We start from the raw sequence: 20,564 nt of genomic DNA, 5'->3' as shown, positions 1-20,564 counted from the left end.
AGTGAATGCCCCACTGTTAAAGGCCACTCTCTATACCTATGTAGCCCCTTTCTTGTGCTGATTTTCCATCACATACTGTATGTACTTCTCCCCCCACCTTTTCTGTAGCCACCTACTCTATGTCATTTATTTATTTATGCCTCGTATTCTGCTATTCCATGACTGTTTGTTGTGCACTTTCAACTATTCCTTACACTACTACTGCCTGAGCATTGTGATATGTACTGTGGATTTGTATATTTTGCAGCTTTTGTGCTTTCCCACATATCTTAGGACTACAGTTTGTATGGATGCCATCTGCTGGGAATACTGCATTTCCTGTCATATTACATTTCCAGTTCATCCCAATCCCATATCAGCTTACTTCCCTCACATGTGTATTTTGACTTAGCAGACTGGCTGAATGCAAACCTGTATGTGCACTCTGGATGACACAATATCTGAGTGGTTGACCTCAATATTGTGTGACTAACCAGACAGTAGAATCTACTGGTATCTGCTGATGTGTGGTCATGGTGAAGGATGGCTGGTGGTTGCCTGTGGAAATGAGTATTGGGTGGTCGTCTGTGTGCCTGCTGTCTATGTGATGTGGATGCTGGGAACTTATCCAGATGTCTACTGTCATTGTGTGCTACCATTGATGGGCATTGTTATGTACCTGCCTACCTGATTGCTGCTATATTCTGTAGTCCTTATCCATACCTTCCACCCCCATGGACAACTGTATTGCTGCCTATGATGCTTCCAGTGCTGTAGACACCCTCCTGTCATTATTGTCAGTACCTGGTTGCATCTTACTGATAATTGCTGTCATCTGTTACCCCTAGTTAATTTCCCCAGATGTGTGTGGTGCTATACTTGTAGAACTTTCATTTTCATGTCTGGCTTTCTAGACCTTATGTCTGTCTATGCTCCTCCACATACTGTTTTGTGGCAAACCATGCCCAACAAGTTGAGAGTGCTCTGATACATCCTGCTTGCATATGGGGCTGCCTGCAGTACTTTCCCTTTAAAGATCTTCAGCACCATGTTGCTGATCGATTTCACTTGCATGTATTGCTGCAGAAGACTGTCTATGTTGCCCCTAAGGATTTTGCAGATGTATACCTTTGCATATATTTCTTGCATTTCCTGCATCCGCTAAGTGCCTGAAAAGCTGGATATGCTTCTGTGACCCCTGCCTACATATTGTAGGGCTGCCTGTCCCCACTTTGGACCCCCCATAAAGTTTTACTGCCTAGTTCCACATGGAAGTACTGGCTATGACTGGCAGAGTATGTTACATCGGATGATTTATGGAATTTGTGATACTGCATATTATTTCTTTTCCCATGAAATGTTATTGCTGTTATTTTTGCTAATAAAGCCACCTTTTTAAACAGTTTTGAGCCTTTTTGGGTGCAGGTGCTATTGCTTTGTTGCATGATCCTCTCTTTCACATGGTAAGTGCCTTTTTTCGTAAGTCTTATATGGGCAATTTCTGCCTTTTGGTGACTTTGGCTACTTCCTTGCTTTCATCCACTTGCATCTCACTGAGTAGGGCCTCTGGCCTATTCAAACATGGCAAGTTCACTCCTCATGCAGTAACACCTCTGGGAGTAGTAGGGTGAGCAAGTTATTTATATCTAAAGGTTTCTGCTTAGGAGGAGGAAAGATCCACTTATTGAGTCCACATCCTCCACTGAATCCACTTCATGATATTCCCCTCTAAGTGTTGAAAAGAAAGGCTGTCCCTTGTAGCTTCTTACATACTGCAGCTATACTAGGATATGTATTAGAATAAAATCTGCTGGTTATTTATATCAGCATAGGTTCATAGAATAGTAGTAGGCTAACTGCCCTTGTGGGCTATTTTAAGCTTAGCCTATTATCCCGTTAGAATTAAACAATGTGCCTGCCTTGTGTCTGTAAGGTAAATAACTTAATCATTATTCCAACCTCCCACCCTAGCATGACAGAGACTACGATCAGTGGTAAAAGTCAAAGAAATGGATAGGCAGAAGTGAGGCATTTTTTTAAATAAGTAACATTTCTTGACAGTATTTGCCTTGTTGGAACAAAATGAAAACTGGCAGGGCACATTCATTGACAGAACATGACATGCACAGCCATTTGCCACATGTGAAACCATGGCTACCTTCTATTCAGCAATATTGTCACTTTATTTGAGTATCAAGTGAGTAGCTGGACACAGTGTTTCCTTATCTGTATAGAAACAACTTTGTCATTAACATAGTATACAGGGCAACATATTGGTATAATGGATTACATTGCTGTCAAATATTGTGTGGAACCTCATTCAGTTCTTGTGCGGATGACTTCTGTGAGAAAATTCCATTTTTCCTGTGATCATATGGATTTATTTTTGCCAGTCAGAACCACACTTAAAAAGAAACATACCACAAGCTTAATTTGAAATGCTATGGTGCACATAGCTGTTCTTGTGAATGCATATGTGTCAGTGTGTCTGCCCTGTAATGAATTACTCTTCTATCTTTAACTGGTACCCAACATACACCCATTGTTTTTCTGGATAAGATTTATTCCTAGCTTGTCCAGGCTTAAAAGCATAGAGTAAAGAAAACCAGAGGTGCCACACACTCACACACACACACACACACACACACACACACACACACACACACACACACACACACACACACACACACACACAAATGCACAAACGCACACACACATGCATACACACCTAAAGAACCCTGACACATGCCAATGGAGAAATGCAACATTAAGTTTGCACTTCAGGTATAATACTAAGTTAAGATACTGGATATCGTTAGATTAGTAATGAGAATTTGAATGCAAATCAAATGGTAAAGCAATGGTTCAAATGATAAAATGGATTTTTTCATACTATTGGAAAATGATGTGTCACTTAGAATGATACAGAAAACTAATTCAAATATTAGGTTGTGGGTCATGATCCACACATTTATGTAACACTAACCCTTTGAATTATTCTTCACATCACCACTATAATAATCAATGTGCACTCTTGATATTGAATTGTTACAGAAATGAAGCTGGAGAAATGAGATGGGAAATGCAGTGACAAAGATGTATAACTTAAAACTACAACGCTGACACTACATATGAGTCACATCTGTTTTCAAGGTCAGTTACTCGTCTTTGCATTATGCTAGTACTATTTTTGCACTTGGCAGGGAGCCAACTGAAAACTAGGTCACTGTAATGATCCAATTTATTTTGTCAATGTCTTTAAAAGATTTACGCTTACTCATTAAGAACTGTATATACTGCAATAAAAATGTTTCATCTTTAGAAGTATAGTAATGCTGGTAATCTGCAAGAACATGGTAACTCACAAATATATCAAGTAATCGTATTGTCTCAAGTTTTAAAAATGCAGAGTAAAATAAATGTGTGCTACTTCATGCATTATCTAAGAACAATTATATTCAAATAAAAGCTGATGTCACATATAGTCAGAGGTGAGGGAACACTGAACAATGCTGATCAGCCTGTAACAGAGAACAACTAATGGATGGATGCAGTGCATGGAACAGACTTTTATGTAGAACAGACTATCAATGATTTCATCCAACAAGGAACAATTTGGACACTTAACTCTTATTAAGATCTATTCTTTATGTGTCCTTAGTGACATTTGCCATAGGACATAAAACAAAGCTTGAATGACAACCATAAATCATTGCAAAATGGCTGGTACATTATTCACTTAAATACTCTTGTAAAACACAGGAAACAAAAAGAAAACTGAGATTGCATGTTTTTTTCCTTTTATTTTATTTTCCTATAATATCTTATATGTGTGTGATATGCTTTTGTGTACTAACCACTGTATGTCTAAGAAGCAATCTCATTCCATTCCTTTATTTCTTAATGTATCTTTGTGGCAATTTGGGGAGGGGACAGAAAAGACATTTTATAAACTGCTAGGAAAAATAGAGATCAGGAAAATATTAGGTAAGAACATGAGAACAGCTTGAGATTATTGTGCAGGAATTAGACAAAGTTCACATTGGAATTCTACCTCAGCTCTGAAAATCTGTGAAAAGCAAAAGAAATGATGTTTTCTGCCAGGTAGAGTAACGGAAAGGTATAGAAAAGTACTAGATCAGCTTGGGTCTTCTACAGGTCGTGTATGCTAGTTACTCTCAACACAGCAGTTCGCTGCAACATGCTCAAAAAAGGAAGTGCTTGAACTCCCACTAGTCTCTCATTACTACATAGTTCTCACAATAACTGACTCTACAAAACTGTACAGTTTTACCAGAATCTAAAGTCTAACCCTAAAACTACTATCCAGTTCCTAACCCAAGTCCTCGCTCCCCTACTCTAAATGTTTACTCCCCCTGTCTAACCATAAATTCCATGGTCGTTCCCTAAACCTAAAACTCCAACCTCCTTTCCTAAACCAAATTCCCTGCTTCAATCCTAACCATAAAATTCTCTCCCTTCTTTTCAAACTTAAAATGCCCTTCCCACTCACTAAATCTAAATCTCTTTCCCACTCCCTAACCCAAAATCCACCTCCCAGTCCAAAAGCCTAAACCACTCCTCCTGCTCCCTCCTCATGGCTGCTTGTCTGAGCTCATATTCAGGTTTCAGTACACACAGCAGCACCATACATGAGCTGCACATCACTTGTGTTCCTGGCTTCAAGTATTGTGTTCCTGATTGGTTTGCATGACTGTCCGACATAGTATCACATAGCTTTTATACTGCTTCCACTATGAGTGTATGAAGATTAACCTGCTGTGGACTGGAATCCCTGAACAACATTCCCTGAAAAAATGGCTGAACAAAACAGTTTTTAAGCCCATTACATTCCCAAAGTAATATACACCAACTCCATGGTCACACCAACTTGGGCATTGTTACCAGCACAATTCACTGACAGTGATTTCCTATGGGGGATGTCCGATATTCTGCAGGTTGAATTTCGTGCAAATAATACACGTGGATTAAGTCTTCATCCACCCATAGGTAAATGTTTGCACCATCATTGACTTATCTGTCAATGGATGTATCACAAATATTTAGTTAGCAGTTTTAATGAAATGATAGTCATTCATGCCATACATGTTTGTGGTCAATGACAAGCCATCAAGTATGCAAATATCCAATAATATTGAAAAATAACTTTGCTGTACTACAAACATTGATGAACATGAAGCACAACTAAATGAAATTTGCTCCCCATACTGGGGCTTCAAACCCCATACATGATTACTTAAATGTACTAACTCCATTAGCACTCAGCTGTGGTTAAGAGGAAATACTGGAGGAAGGAAAATTGTACCTACTTCCTATCTGCTACACTGAGCTCCATCTATCCATCCATAACCCCTTTTTACACATGGGGTCAGGGTGTCACTTCAACAGTGACAATCATCTACAGCCAATGTTTACACTGCCGGGTGGCTAGCCCTGCCACAGTAATTCTTCCACCACACACTTGCAGGCACACTCACACCTATGGCTAGTTATAGTGTCTGATCCATCTACTGCATGACTTTGGAATCTGGGAGGAAACTGGAGCACCTAGAGGAAATCCACACGAACACAGAGAGAACATGCAGACTCTGCAAAGTAGGTACTGCAGCAGAAAATCAAAGTGGGGAACCTCTTGCTGTGAGGCAACAACACTAGCCACTGTGCTGCTACACTGAGCTACTAATGATATACAATCTGTAATTCCAGTTCAGAAAGTTAAAATAGAAAATCAGACTTCTTTTAACGCTCAGTTCCTCAAGATCCATGAAACTTACCCTGTAGCAGAAACATCAAAGATAAAAACTGCAAAATCAAAGTAAATGCAGCCATAGTCACTGGTACTGCACTTCAGGTTTTCTGGTGTGAAAATAAAGTGAACCAAAAGTGTCCATTGAAACTAATTGCCTGCTTGCCACATTTGTTACCATCAGGAGCTGCACAGAAACCATGTTATTAATAGTGTATAGATGATAATTTGTTATTATGCATACTGTGGCTCTGAACTATCTTTTCATAGACCTAACGATGTTTGATTACACATAATTTTACCAAACAAAGTATGCTGCTCTCTTCATATGGCAGGATAAAATGTGCAAGAAATGTAACTGCTAAAGTAGTTTTGCCCAATATTGCTTGCCACAGTTTCAGTTGTTAATTTCCTAGATACAGATTGTGACACAGAGACACCCTTTCAGTTTAAGATACCATTCTAGACTCTGCTCATGATACAGGGGGTAAAATCCTGACTGTCCTAGACAACATATATTCAATTAGCAACACAGGAGCTGGAGGAACCCCGCACAGGAGTAGGTGAATGAGTGTCCGATACCAGCTCACTAATTGTGAGGTTAGGAAAGCCTGGCTCACTGCCATAATAGCATGAAGAGGCCAGCCAGTTCCATGCTGCAGGTGGTGATTGTGTCATTTGGTAGGGAGGATGAGCATGCATGGAAGTGAGTATACACCTCCCAAAGGCAACCATAGCGGAGCTTGTAAGGTTGCTATGAGGTTGTGGGTAAAGGAGTGCTCCCCAGCTGTGTTATGATGCTGCACCAGCTTCCTTGATCTTCTTATCTCTCATGAATACAGATTAGATAAAGACTGGGAAAGACTAAGGTGGATATGGTAAACCCAGTCAATAAGAAGATCTGGTGACAGCTGATGGACAACTCTGTGGAGATAAATAAAATGGATTCCATTCCAGGATACACACTGCCTCCATTAAATGATGTGACATTCTATGGAGGATTTGTTGCTGTAGATGGATATGAGTTTAATTACCATCTCGGGTACCTGTTGGAGCTGGCTGGGAGGCAGAGGAATGACAAGGCATAGTGTGATTATCTTTTCCTTTGGGAAGGATGTGGGGATATGCTGGAGGCATGACTACTTTATGAGTCTTAGTGGTGAGAGTGGGACCATAACTAGAGTGCCAGGCTACTGTAATAGATGGACAGGAATAATAGGGGTGCATCACCACTTACATGGGTGCCCATGACACATCCACCTAGGTGGTATCACTACCATGTTAGGGGCAGCTAGGTTTAAAATATACAAGGAGCAAGCAATATATATGCAACTGAAGTTAACCTCATCCTCTCTGTGTCCACTTTTCCATGTCACTCCACCATAGTGGCCTTACCCATGGTAGTAGTAGTAGTGCCAGGCAAAAGCTGCCTTTAGATTTCTGTTCCCACTCCTTCAAAGTAGACCTGTCTGGGTAGCTGTAATGCAATAGGCAGTCAGAAAACACACCAGGCATCTGGCTCCTGAATGTCAGCTGTGGGCACTCAGGATGAAAAAATAATGCCATATCCTGCCAGTGCAGGGCATATTCATAGCAGCTACAAATGTTTTAATCTGAATAATGTCAACATTAACATGCTAGTAGCGCCTTCATTTTGGAGCTAGATCTTCTTAACTATATTGCTTTTTTAAAAACTATTAGATTTCTGTAATCACCTTGTTCATAATCTGTTCAATTATACAATGACTTAACACTTGAATAGCTTTAGGATGCTGCATTTAGCTCTGTTGTAAAAATCTGTTTTCTTCACCTTAAAAATTCTGAATGATGAGGACTTGTACTGAAAGAAGATTGTTCTAATTCGCTGCTTTATCTTTTTTAGTTTTTCGATCCAAAAGACAGAATATGGAACAATACACTGGCATCTGCATAACCTCACTCCATACATCACACAGTTATGTTTATCTGCAGTGAGCACCAGACCACAATTTACAACTAAGGGATTGTTTTCACTACAACAGATACTCTGCCTCACAAAAAAGAGATCAGCACATATGCTATCCTTGGCCCTACGTAGGTGGGCCTCAGGTTTGTCTAGATCAGCAGATGTACTGTTCCTGAGACATACGTAACTGCTCCAAAGTGCCAAAACTGTTTCTCAAACTCAGCTTACTTATAGTACTGGTAGAATAAAGTAGAATAAAGCTGTGGAAATTATTTATCTATTTATTTATTTATTTATTTATTTATTTGACATTTGCTTACTGGGAAAGTCTGACTAGGCCAGAAAATTCCCATTTGCAGGGGAGGCCCCGGGAGAAAAGCTCCACAATCAGAATATTTCAAAAATCAAGTACAGATATTTTTAATGACAAAGTACCATGTAACATTACAAAACAGCTAGTACAAATATTTTAAATCACATTATATTATGTTATACTACAAAACATAATAGTGGAAAAAAAAGTGCTATAATGAGAAATACATAGAATATATGTTTCATAGAAGAGTGCAATGAAAAACAATAACAAGAGTTGAAGAAAATATGTGAGGGAAAATTCATTAGTCATATTGTTTGTTACATAGATTACTATGTGGTAAATGAGACTTGAGACAAGTCTAATAAGATATTTAAAGTGATATCAGAGATTACGTAAATACAGACAATGAGATGAAATGGAGTGATGTCTTAGCATGAGAGAGGTGTTCATATTATGGAGAGAGTTGTTGTAGGTATTGGCCAGTGACAAGAACCTACGCATTATGAAACCAGATAAGGGTGGGGGAGTGGTCATAAAGAGCAAACATCTTTATTCCTCCAAGATGTTGGATTATCTGCATGATGGAAATTTTTTTATTGAAGTGTCTCACAATGAAATCAATATTGCATACCATACCATCGATTTACTACTGGAAGATATCTTTGTAAATTATGACATGCCTTTGACTCTGAGGGAGCCCCTAGTGGTTAACAAACCAAGAATCCCAGGGATCTTCAATATTTTGAAGATCCATAAATCGGTCATTGACCCTCCCCTAAATCCTACTGTGGCACCCTCAGGGTCCAAAATAGAACCTCTGGTCAAATTTGTTGACTACAAGCTCAAATAATTTCCTGAGGACAAACAACACTTACTTATTTTCTGTAATCCCTCATGAGGAGGGGTTGGATTGGTTCCATCAAGCAAGGGTTCAAGGTACCAGCCTTAGTGTGACAGAAACTAGACTGATACTACAATTTATGGAGTCAGTGCTGACAAACAATTATGTTTACTATGAGGGTGAATATTATAAACAACATAGAGGTGTGGCTATGGGGGTAGCTTCAGCCCCCCTTTTTGCTAACATGGTCCTATGGTTTTGGGAACCTCTATGACTCTATATTCACCCTTTTCTTACAAGTTGGAAGTCTATTTGAGGTACCTGGATGGCACTTTTATTTTGGGGAAGGGTGACTTGGAAGAGTTAAAATCATTCATGGATTACTTAAATCATTCTAATGACTTCTTAGAATTCATCCATCAGTATGATAAACAGACCATAGACTTTCTTGAAATCGTGTTATACAAGAACTCTGAGTACCACAGGTATGAATCTAACATATTTAGAAAGAACACCTTTTCAAATGCATATTTGCATTTTGACAGTCAACTCCGCATCTGGCAAAAAAAGAACTTAGTGAGTGGTCAATAATTAGATTCAGTACGTTGTTCCATTTGATTCTCAGCTAGAGCGTCTTCTATGTGGAGACATGCATGAGTGGGCATCCCTTCGTTGAAGGTTGTGCATCAGAGCTGGCAACTCAGCACGTAAAAATCTACTGCCAATCATTAGCGGACCGGAGTTCCGCTGTGGTGACCCGTAACCGGGAAAAGCCGAAAGACACAACAACAACAACACTGGTTTCTGATGACATACAGTTTCAAATAGAGGTCAACATATTGCATGATATGTTCAGAAACAGGGCTTACACTCAGAATATGCTAGATGACGTTAGTCAATTTGTCACGGAACATCGGAATTCCTGCTACAGTCTAAACATATGATGGGCACAAAGAATACCTACAAGCAAAATGTCAGTTTGAGTCCTTGTGGCCACTCACAGGCACTGGTTTTACCATACAGTAGGGACATTTACTCTTTAAAGAATACTATTAATGATCATTGGTGTACTGTTTTTGAAAGTCTTGGGTTAACCAACAGGTGGGGGAGCAACCCAGATTTGTTTTTAAGAATAACAAAAACTTCAAAACATTATCTGAATTTAGTGGAAGCTGCAAAGGTAAATTTACTAAAAGCTGGGGGGTGAAACGGTGTAGAGAATGCAAGCAGTGTGCATTCATTTTAGAAGGTAGTAGTTTCCCAGTACATGGTTTTCCACGATTGATTACAATCAAAGGCAGATTTGATTGTAACACAAAAGGAGTAGTGTATATTGCCTTCTGTTCATCTTGCCCAGCATTTTATGTTGGGAAGACTGTTGGACCTTTAAAGACAAAAATTTACCAGCATGTATATGCAGTCAGTAAGGCACATCGATTCAGTGCCCTTTATAAGCATTCTTTGCAATGTGTTGACTTTAAAAAGTTTTCTTCCACTATTTTGAAGAAAGTAGAACACTTTGAAAGAGGTGGTGATTGAGAAACATTTGCTGAAAAGAGAACTCCACTGACAAATTTTACTGAATGCCACCCCCAGGCATTAATGAATTAATATCTATTAAGCCAATTTTGAAAATCAAATCTAATTGCCTGTCTTACTGTGACATGGTCAAGGACATTTGTAATTTTCAGTACTTTTGTATGTATATTTTATGACAGAATTTTTTATGATATCCACCACCTTTTTTCATTTTATTCTTATGAAATCTTTTAATATATATATATATATATATATATATATATATATATATATATATATATATTATAGATTAATTATTTGAAGTAACATTTATTGCCATATATTTATTTTATGTAACACATTTTATTTAAATATTTTTTTTAAATGTGTACTTCTAGAGCTACATTTAAATGTGTATTTAAGTGTGTGTTTTTTTTTAAATAGTGCTGGTTCAGGCATGGAGCGTCTTTCTGAGTCTTTAAAAGGAAGGAAGTGGCATGGATCCTCTTTCTGAGTCTTTAAAAGGAAGGAAGTTACTTTGGTACAGTTTCTGATGAAGTTCCTGTGTTTCAGAACGAAAACGCTAAAACTATGGTAAATAAACATTTGCCTGGGACTTATGGTGTGGTGTTTTTTTAATTTTCATGGTTATAAAAGGAAGAAAGAAGAAAAATGGAGAGAAGGAGATTATAAGAAGAGTGCATGGTAGGGTGCCTTCAGGTACCTTAGTTGAGTAGGGAGGAAAACGGTTGAAGAAAGGTATGACTTAAATAAGGTAAGGAAGTGGGGAAAATAAAAAGGAGTGGAGTAGGAGGCTGGAGAAGGTTGTGAAGTGTGATCTAGGTTGAAGGGGGTGAGTGAAGTATAGTGAGTACGTTCAGCCTGGATTGGCATAGGAGTAGGTCCAAGATTTTGTAAGGTTTTCTTTAAGGGAGCATTTAAAGGTGGGTAGGTTAGAAATAGTTCAGGTGATTAGAGGTAAGTAGTTCCATTTTTTCCACTGTGTATGAGGCTTTATCCATGGGATTTATTCAGTTTATTTATGTTGAGAAGTTGTTTGTCTTCCAGTCTAAGAGCTCTTTTTAGAAAATACATGTTGATTAATGGGGTAAGAGCTGGGCAGGCCAATAGTTTGTGTATGAGTTTATGTAATGTTATAAGATGAATATAGAAGAGGTGGAGGGGGAATTCCAGCCACCTAAGCATATGCAGCACTTTACAATGATGGTTGAAGGAGGATGAATTAGTAGTAAACTTTGCAATTTTAGTATAGAAGCTTTCAAGTTTTTTTTTTTTTTTTTATGGAGGATTGTAAATTTATTAGAATTGGTACACACCATGGTAGTGGAGATAATAAATGAGCCAACAATATGTTCCAAAGTTTATTCAAAAGATGTTGAGTGCTTTTGTTCCTAAAATTCTTGAAACTTCGTCAGAACTGATAACAGTAAAAACACATTTTATAACACATATCATGTCACATGAATCCAAAACAACCAATTAAAAATTAAAAAGAATTAGAAACAGTATAATGCTTCAATATTAAAACAGAATAAATAGAGCAGGCTTGATTCAATCCAGGTTGGTTTGTTACATTTAGCAAAACCTGCCATTTAAATTCATATACCCCTAAATGTCCCTTGGTAAACCAATCCTGAAGATCTTGCTTCACCTGCTCTATAATTAAAGACTTAAAATAATGATTATTAAAATGGGCTATATGCTTATATAAAGCATTTGTGTCCCTCCTTTTCTTGATATCCAACATATGTTCATATACACTTTCTCTAAACTTTTGGGAGGTCTTACCCACATAAAAAGCAACAAATAACTGGCACAGTGCAAAATAAGCCACCCCTCTGGAATAACATGAAAAATGCCTGCATATTTTGTAAGTCATTCCATTCATACAAAACTCTTCTCCTACCAATATATTGCAACCTTCTGAGCACCTCCCATACTTAAATGCCCCATATTTGTGAAATCATTGAGGTATTTTGTAGTTGTTTATAAGATTCTAAGTAGTTTTTGAAGGTCTTATCCCTTATAAAAAACTATTTGAGGCCCATCTTCTTATTTATTCCTAAGCTCACTGTCACTTATAATTAACTTCCAGTTTTTTATTAAGACAATGAACAATAACACTACTATCTAATGTGATTGTAGAAATTAATTTCATATTTTTGTTATTAACATTCTGCAAGTCTCTATTGTTATTACCATGGTCCATATTGGACTTAAATTTATCACTCATTATAGGAACATAAACACCCATTTCTCTTTTAATCATAACTTCATCCCTTATTTTGACTCCCAGGAACATATTTATTAAAACATCACATTCTTGAACAAATAGGTCCTCTTCATTTATCATATGGACCAACCGAACCAGCTGCCCTTTGACCACTGTTCTTTTTTGATATCTTGGATGCCAATTAGAATAGTGAAGATATGCATTAGAGAAGGTTACCTTCCTATAAATGTTGGAACAATAACTCTGATAAATTAATAAAATAAGTTATTTCCACATCTAAAAATGCTATCTTAGTTGTGCTCAGGGTGTATGAAAACATCAAAAACTCAATGGTAGAGTTAATTTATGCCAGAAAATAATAAATCCTCACCTCACTACCAATCTACAGAATTAAAATGTCATCCAGGAATCTGGTATGTAATAACCAACAATCCTTGAACTCACTGTCAAAAATATACTGATCCTCCCATTTGGCCATCACAAATTTTGCAAACAGGGGCACACAAGCCTCCCCCATTGCTACACCAGTTGTTTGCTTAAAATATTGGAAATTAGAATACAAAAAATGTTCACTGATACTATTTCCATTAAAATAACCATTGAATTTATTTTAACAGCTGAAAGACTACTTTGTTTCCTAATTTGTTCCTCAAACCAAATTAATCCCACATCATGTGCAATTACAGAAAATAAACTATTAACATCACTGGTAATGAACATGGCATTACAATTAAAGGGGGTATCATTCAAGCACTGTAAAAAGTGCCATGAGTCTTTATATGTCTGAGCAAAGTGAATAATACCATCCTTCAGATTACTATCCAACATATTAGCTATGAAAAATGTTTTTGAACAAGTAGTGTCCACAATAGGACATAGTGAGGGGGTTGGTGAGACACTTGTGTATTTTTTGGATTTCAAAAATACTCACAATGGCAGGCTTATCATTGATCATAAAATCATATTCATCTTTAGATATCTGCCCTTGAAACAACATATCTTCCAAAAGTAGATCAATTTTTCAGAAAGCCACAAAAAATTAATGGCATGATATTTCTTTTTTTTTCCATAATAAATTTTTATTGAAATATATTTTCCAAAAACATTACAAAAATACAATAAACATCACACACATAACACACTATAACTACTACAAACCATTTATACAATATCTACATGAAATGCTTCCTATATTTAATATATTCCTAAAATCAGTATCATGCTAATATAATATTGAAGACCTTTTCCCATATTTTCGGGTTATTAATATTTTTGTTAGTTTGTTTCAGAAGTAATTTATGTGCTAGTATATGCTTTATAGCCACAAGCTTAAAATTATTCCATGATGTCTTATGTGGTTCTAGCCAATTTGTGGCTATATAGAGTTTCATCAGCAAAAATATTCATACAAACAATAGTTTGCGATCTGGAAAGCTCTCTTGGAGGAATGTGTAGAATCATAAATTCCCATGACAGTGTAGAACTTTGATAACCCATCTTTTGCAGTTGTACTTTAAGAGAGTTCCAAAGTTTATATACGCATTTACAACTCCAGAACATATGAAGAAGATCCGCTGTTTGATCTGCACAGTATGGACAAATTGGAGAATTTCTAGGGTTAAATTTATGTAATCTAAGATGTGTGTAATATGCATTGTTCCAAATCATCAATTGCGTGTACATCAGTTTTGAAAAGAAACTGATTTCCTAGTTATATCAATTGCTTTTAATATCTGATTGTCTGTTACTGTTACTTTTTACCCAATACTCTGAAAGCAAAATTTTGTCCTGAAATTTCAAATCCTTAATTAATTTATATGCAGTTGCTATAAATTTAGTGTCTTGTTGGATAGCTTGCCACAATTCAGAGCACTTATCCACAAATCCGCTGCAGGTTTAAAGTTCCTAAAGTAGCTCAAGGCAAGTTCTTTAACTTGTCTCATTATAACAATGTAACTTCTAGGTAGATTCATTTCCTGTCTAATTTGTAAAGCCGATAAGTCAAGTTTATTAAAACATCAAATAGAGTCAGATTAAGTATTAATGGAAATTTGCTGAGATCGATCAGCTGATTATTTAGTTTAAAATTAGGATTCCTGTGGAAAGGTTGAAGAACCATCATATATTGCAATAAATCTATGGACTGAAATAAAGTTTGCAAAGATGAGACACAGGTTATTATGTGGTCCATGACCCCATATTTTATCAGACTAATTTTGTCCATAAAGGGCAATGCTTTAGGATTTATTTTCCTATCCAAAATATGCTTATGATTCAAGACCACCCAAGTTGGTATCCATTTTGTATTCGTTACATCATAATTAGCAATTCTTAAAATTTTATTAGCGTTTACAATCAAATAATATGCTTCAAAGTTTGGTAGCTCAAGTCCCCTCTTGTTTTAGGGGTCATTAATTTCTCATAAGATATTCTAGTTCTTTTGGGTTCCAGATAAATTTAGCTAGATCTTTATGCATTTGTTTAAAACTGTTTTGAAATTGATAATTGGGCAGACCTAAATATGTATAACATTCGTGGTAGTATATTCATTTTCACTATTGATACTTTTGCTAATACCGGTAGTTTTAAATTCTTCCATCTGTCACAATCAGCTATTATGTGTTCCCATACTCGTTTAACATTATTGTTATAAAAGTCCTTATTATCCGTAGAGAAGTTGATACCCAAATATTTAATATTTTCTTTACATGTTAACTTCCCCATCAGGGCCATTAGTGAAAAAGGTTTTGGGGTTCTTAATGGGAAGATATTTGTTTTCTGTAAGTTAATTTTATAATTGGAAACTACTGAAAATTCGTTTATGAGCTTTAATATCTTTTCACTGTCTGAAATTGGGGTTGTACAATAAATAATAAGATCATCGGCGAATGCTGACATTAATATTTTATTCCTATAAATTATTGGTGCATTATGATACAAATTTTGCTTGATATATAAAAATAGGGGTTCTAGATATAGGTTAAACAATAAGGGGGACATGGGACAACCCTGACGAGTACCATTTTTAATCTGCATTCTGTTAGAATAAGTCCTATTGATGTATAGCGTAGTGTATGGATTACTATATAATATTTGTAGTATCTGAATGAATTCTTGGGGCAAGTTAAAATAGGGTAACACATCAAACAAAAAATGTATGTCTACTCTATCAAATGCTTTCTGGGCATCTATTATAAGAGCATAGATATTAAAGAATGGCATGATATTTCTTAATAAGAATCCTCCATTAAAATTGCATTCATATCATTCATATAATCAGTATTATCAAAAATCACCAAACCACCCCTCTTGTTAGGCTTCATCACCCAAATGGACTAATCATCAACTATTTCTGAAAACAAGGCTCTGTTAGAGATATATTAAAATGTTTCCCCTTACAAGGTTGATTCAAACAATTCTGAATTTCAAACTCACATAGTTTCTCGTATATAGAAATCAAGTGATTCATTGGTAGATTAAATAAGCTTGGTCTATATAATCTGCCAGTGTTACCCCCCATTGACATTACTAGAAAATAAAATAGCCAAGTTCAATTTCCATAAAAATAGTTTTAAGTCTGTTAGAATGCCCATGATATTGCTATGCCTAGCAGGAACAAATGAAAGGCCCTTCACTATTCCAAAAAGCTTAGACGAAAATTATATATTTTAAAATCACCATCAACGCTGGTGATAATACACAATGTTTCATTATCCATTTCAAACTCATTACTGACCACTATTTCCTGTAGCGGCAGTTGTGATAAGAGTTGTCTTCAGTCTGGCCCCTTGCTCTAAATACCTGATGTTGAAATCCTGTTGTCTCCATGCATTTCACCATTGTTGCTGGTTGTATATATCCTTAGATCTCCTTACAGTCTGCTCTAAAGGGACTGTCATGCTCATTCAGTTCCTGTATAAAGAAGACATCACTTCCTGTTGAATGTCATCCACTGATATCTGACTAGTAGATAGATACTCCAGTGTTCTATGAGAACCAGGTGGTTTAGGGTATGCTTTACCCAAAGAATATACATTAGTGTCCCTTTTTAACTTCACTATTTTCCCTTGCAAAATATTATAACACTGCTTATCCAAATTATCAAATAAATTGGAATAGTTTGTTTTGTAATACTCAAAATTCAAATCATCTCGAATGCTTCTATTTAAAACATCCAGCTGCTCTGAAAGATTATCTAGTTCAATACTGTTGTATTTAGACATTAATCACATCACCTCACAACCACCCATATCAAAAACTTTATGAAACTCATGGAGGAATGCATGGTTATTAAAGCACTTTTAGGATAGCGCCAAAGTCTTAAGTCTTTAGGCACTTGCTAAAGTTCTATGTTTTTGCCAAATAGTTGTTTTCCAATTCAAGCTTCTCAAAGGGAAAAAAAAGCTTTTCAAATGAATGTAATTGGTCACCCATGGAAAGGTGGTTATTGTTGTTAATAAGTATAGGGCTGGGAGAATCAGTGTCCAAACTCAAACGATTCTGCTTCTGATCATTAAATTCAAAGGATGAATGGGAAGTGCTATTGTGGTTCTGACCTAACCCATCAATGGTTGAGTTAAAGGAAGTCCAGAATTGTCATTACTTGCAGACAGTCCATTTCTTTGCGTAGATATCAAACCCACATTAGTAGGAAACATAGCAAATTGCTGGCTCACCTGTTGTAATAAAAGGGTCAGGTCTCTCACAGCTTTTAAATATTCAGCACTAAATCCATTACTACCATCCAGTCCACCACCACCAGAGGGCAACATAATTCATAAACCAGGAAACAAATGGTGAAAAGCAGACCAGGAAGAAACACACCTGTAGTAGTGGAGATAATAAATGAGCCAGCAATAAATTCCAAAGTTTATTCAAAAGATGTTGAGTGCTTTCATTCCAAAAAATTCTTGGAACTTCATCAGAACTGATAACAACCAGTAAAAACCACATTATATAAGACTTACGTCACATAAATCCAAGGCAACTAATTAAAAATGAAGAAGAATTAGAAACAGTATAATGCTTCAATGTTAAAATAGAATTAATAGAACAGGCTTCATTTAATCGAGGGTAGTTAGTTGCATTTAGCAAGATCTTCAGTGTGTGGCATCAGGCCTCATAACACCACTTGGCAGCTGTTAATTACGGATTCACTAGACAATCTTGATGTACTGAAATGTCGAATTTCAGTACGTCAAGAATGAATAGTGGAAAGTGCAGTTACACGAAACTGCACTATGTCAAATGTGGAAATGTCGAATCTGATATCGTGGTGTCACATTCATGATGTGTGGTGCGGTTTGTGGATTTATCTGGGGTTTCAGGTAAGTGGTGTTTGTGTAAGGGTATTGGGTAAGGATTTTAGTGTGTGTGAGTGTGTGTAGTGGTGTTTTTTGTGTGCTTGTGTGTTTAGTGTGACCTCAGAGATAGATTATATAAGTAGGGGGGTGTGGGGGTTGCAGTCCCTCACATGGGGGCTGCAGGGGGGCTTGCCCCCTGCTTATAGGTAGGGTAGGTGTGTTTGTGTGTTATGTTGTGTTTGTGTGTGTTGTTATGTTTGTTTTAGTGTAGCTAGGTAGGTGTATGTGTGTGTGCTTATCTGCTGGTGTGTGTGTGTGTGTGTGTGTGTGTGTGTGTGTGTGTGTGTGTGTGTGTGTGTGTGTGTGTGTGTGTGTGTGTGTGAATGGTTGCGATTGTGCAATTTGTGGTTTGGGCTTTTTGGATATGTGGGTTTTCCACTATTCAGTCTCGAAATACTGAAATTCGACATTTCAGTATTTCGAGATTGTCTAGGGAATCCGTTAATTACACATTAACACACACCCTGAAGGGCATTATTGCTTGTATATTCCCTAATCAAACTCTAAGGTAAAACTGAATTTCTGTATCCCCCTCTATAATGGTCAAATGATTGAATATCTTTTTTTTAACTCCTAAAACCAATATGATAATCTTCCAAAGATTACCACTTTACCTTCTCTCACTAATAATTCAAATTTTATGCTATAACCAAAAATTACATAACTCACATGCACCTTTTTCAACCTCAGCACATTCCCCCAACCAATACCTATAACAGCTTCATCATTACTCAAACTCTCCAAATATCCCACCCTCCAGACTATTTTAAAAACAAAATCTTAACCCTAAATCCTTCTAACCACACACTCAAAAATGCACTAAAAGACAAACACAAACTAAGCCACCCAAACACTCACAAAAATGGCACCCTAACACTCATTAGTGACACAGGTCACACACAACCCTCCAAAACACCCCCCAAAAAAACTCAAAACAAATCAATAGTATATTGAAAGACTATGTAGACCTAAAAATGTTACAGGATAATTTCAGGAGTATTTGTGGCATGAAATGCATACTTTAGAAAATAAAAGCTCACCTGACATCCTTGTAGTCACCAAAACCCGGTTAAAAAAGAAATCACTGATAGCAAAATATCACCATCAGGATATAATATAATTAGATGAGAGAGAATCCAGCAAAAAGCAGGCAGAGTAGTAATTATTTATAAAATCTCCTATGACCTCTCACTGCATCAACATCCTATTCCCCAACTCCACAGTGCTGAATTCTTAATAACATCCCCTTAAATTAAATGCACATGAAGCAATTGTCATTGCTGGTATATACATTCTTCCAGGTAACAACATCTCCTTCCTAGAGGATGTACTATGCTAGATGTCAAACTATAGTCAGCAGGAAATGGTTATCCTGGGTGATGCAATCATAGACTGCTCACCATGAACTGTGACAGCCCAATGGACACCATACAATTCTATGGCTTTGCACAACTCATCAACACCAAAATAAGCTATGACAATCAAACAACTAGAGAATCAGCACTTGACTGGATTTCCATATAACAACCTAATAAATGCTCTGTTTTCGGTACTTCACCAAATGACCTAAGTAACCTCTACCAACCTTATTAGTACAACTATTACAAAAGCATCAGCTCAAAGAAGTTAGAAAACTGTCAAACTTTTAAAATAGACATTTTTACCAGAAAATTGGAAAATACAATTGCAATATACTGAAAACCCTGCCCCTAGATGATGCCTAAGCATACTCAGTGAACTAACCCCCATCAGAACAATGAGAATCAGTGCAGAGACAGACACTTGGCTGTATAGCAACACCAAACAACTCATGAAAGAAAGAAAGAAGCAAAATATGGTAAATATGATAAAAAAGTCAAATCCCACTCATTCTGGGTGTCAATAAATAACCTACTAAAACCATGAGGAAAATCAACCCAGCTCACTCCATATATGAGAATCAATGCAGAGCCAGACCCTTGGCTGTATAGCAACACCAAACAACTCATGAAACAAAGAAAGAAGCAAAACATGGAAAATATGATAAAAAAGTCAAAGCCCACTCATTCTGGGTGTCAATAAATAGCCTACTAAAACCAGGAGGAAAATCAACCCAGCTCACTCCATATATCCCTTATACAAACAATAGCATACTAACCCAATTAAAGTTCAGTTTTGTCCAAACTGTTACATCTGTACTGAAATTAAACCTACGATAACTTACATCTCCCTACTGAAACACTTGAATCACATCACACCTTCTCCTTCCCATTAGTCTTCACTGCAGTTATACAGAAATATCTCCAAAAACTAAAATCTGCCAGATATCCTGTCTCCAGATTATATCAAAATTGTAGCAAAGCAACTTGCATATCTAGTTTCTTTTTTTTTTTTGAAACACCTTTATTGAATTATCACTTATTTCAGTCCTAATAAATCCCTCAATCTCAGAAAATGATGTCCCAAAACTGTGGAAAAAATATTATATCATTCCCCGGCATAAAGGCAGCCTGGCAAATGACCTATCAATCTACAAGCCCATAGCAATCCTCTCACCAGTATCCAAAATACTAGAGGAAATGCATACATTCTCAGCAGATTC

This window comes from Protopterus annectens, chromosome 5.part0, assembly GCF_019279795.1.
Source record: "Protopterus annectens isolate FY-2018-M chromosome 5.part0, PAN1.0, whole genome shotgun sequence".
In the NCBI taxonomy this organism is placed as follows: Eukaryota; Metazoa; Chordata; order Ceratodontiformes; family Protopteridae; genus Protopterus; species Protopterus annectens.
This window is presented reverse-complemented; position numbering follows the sequence as displayed.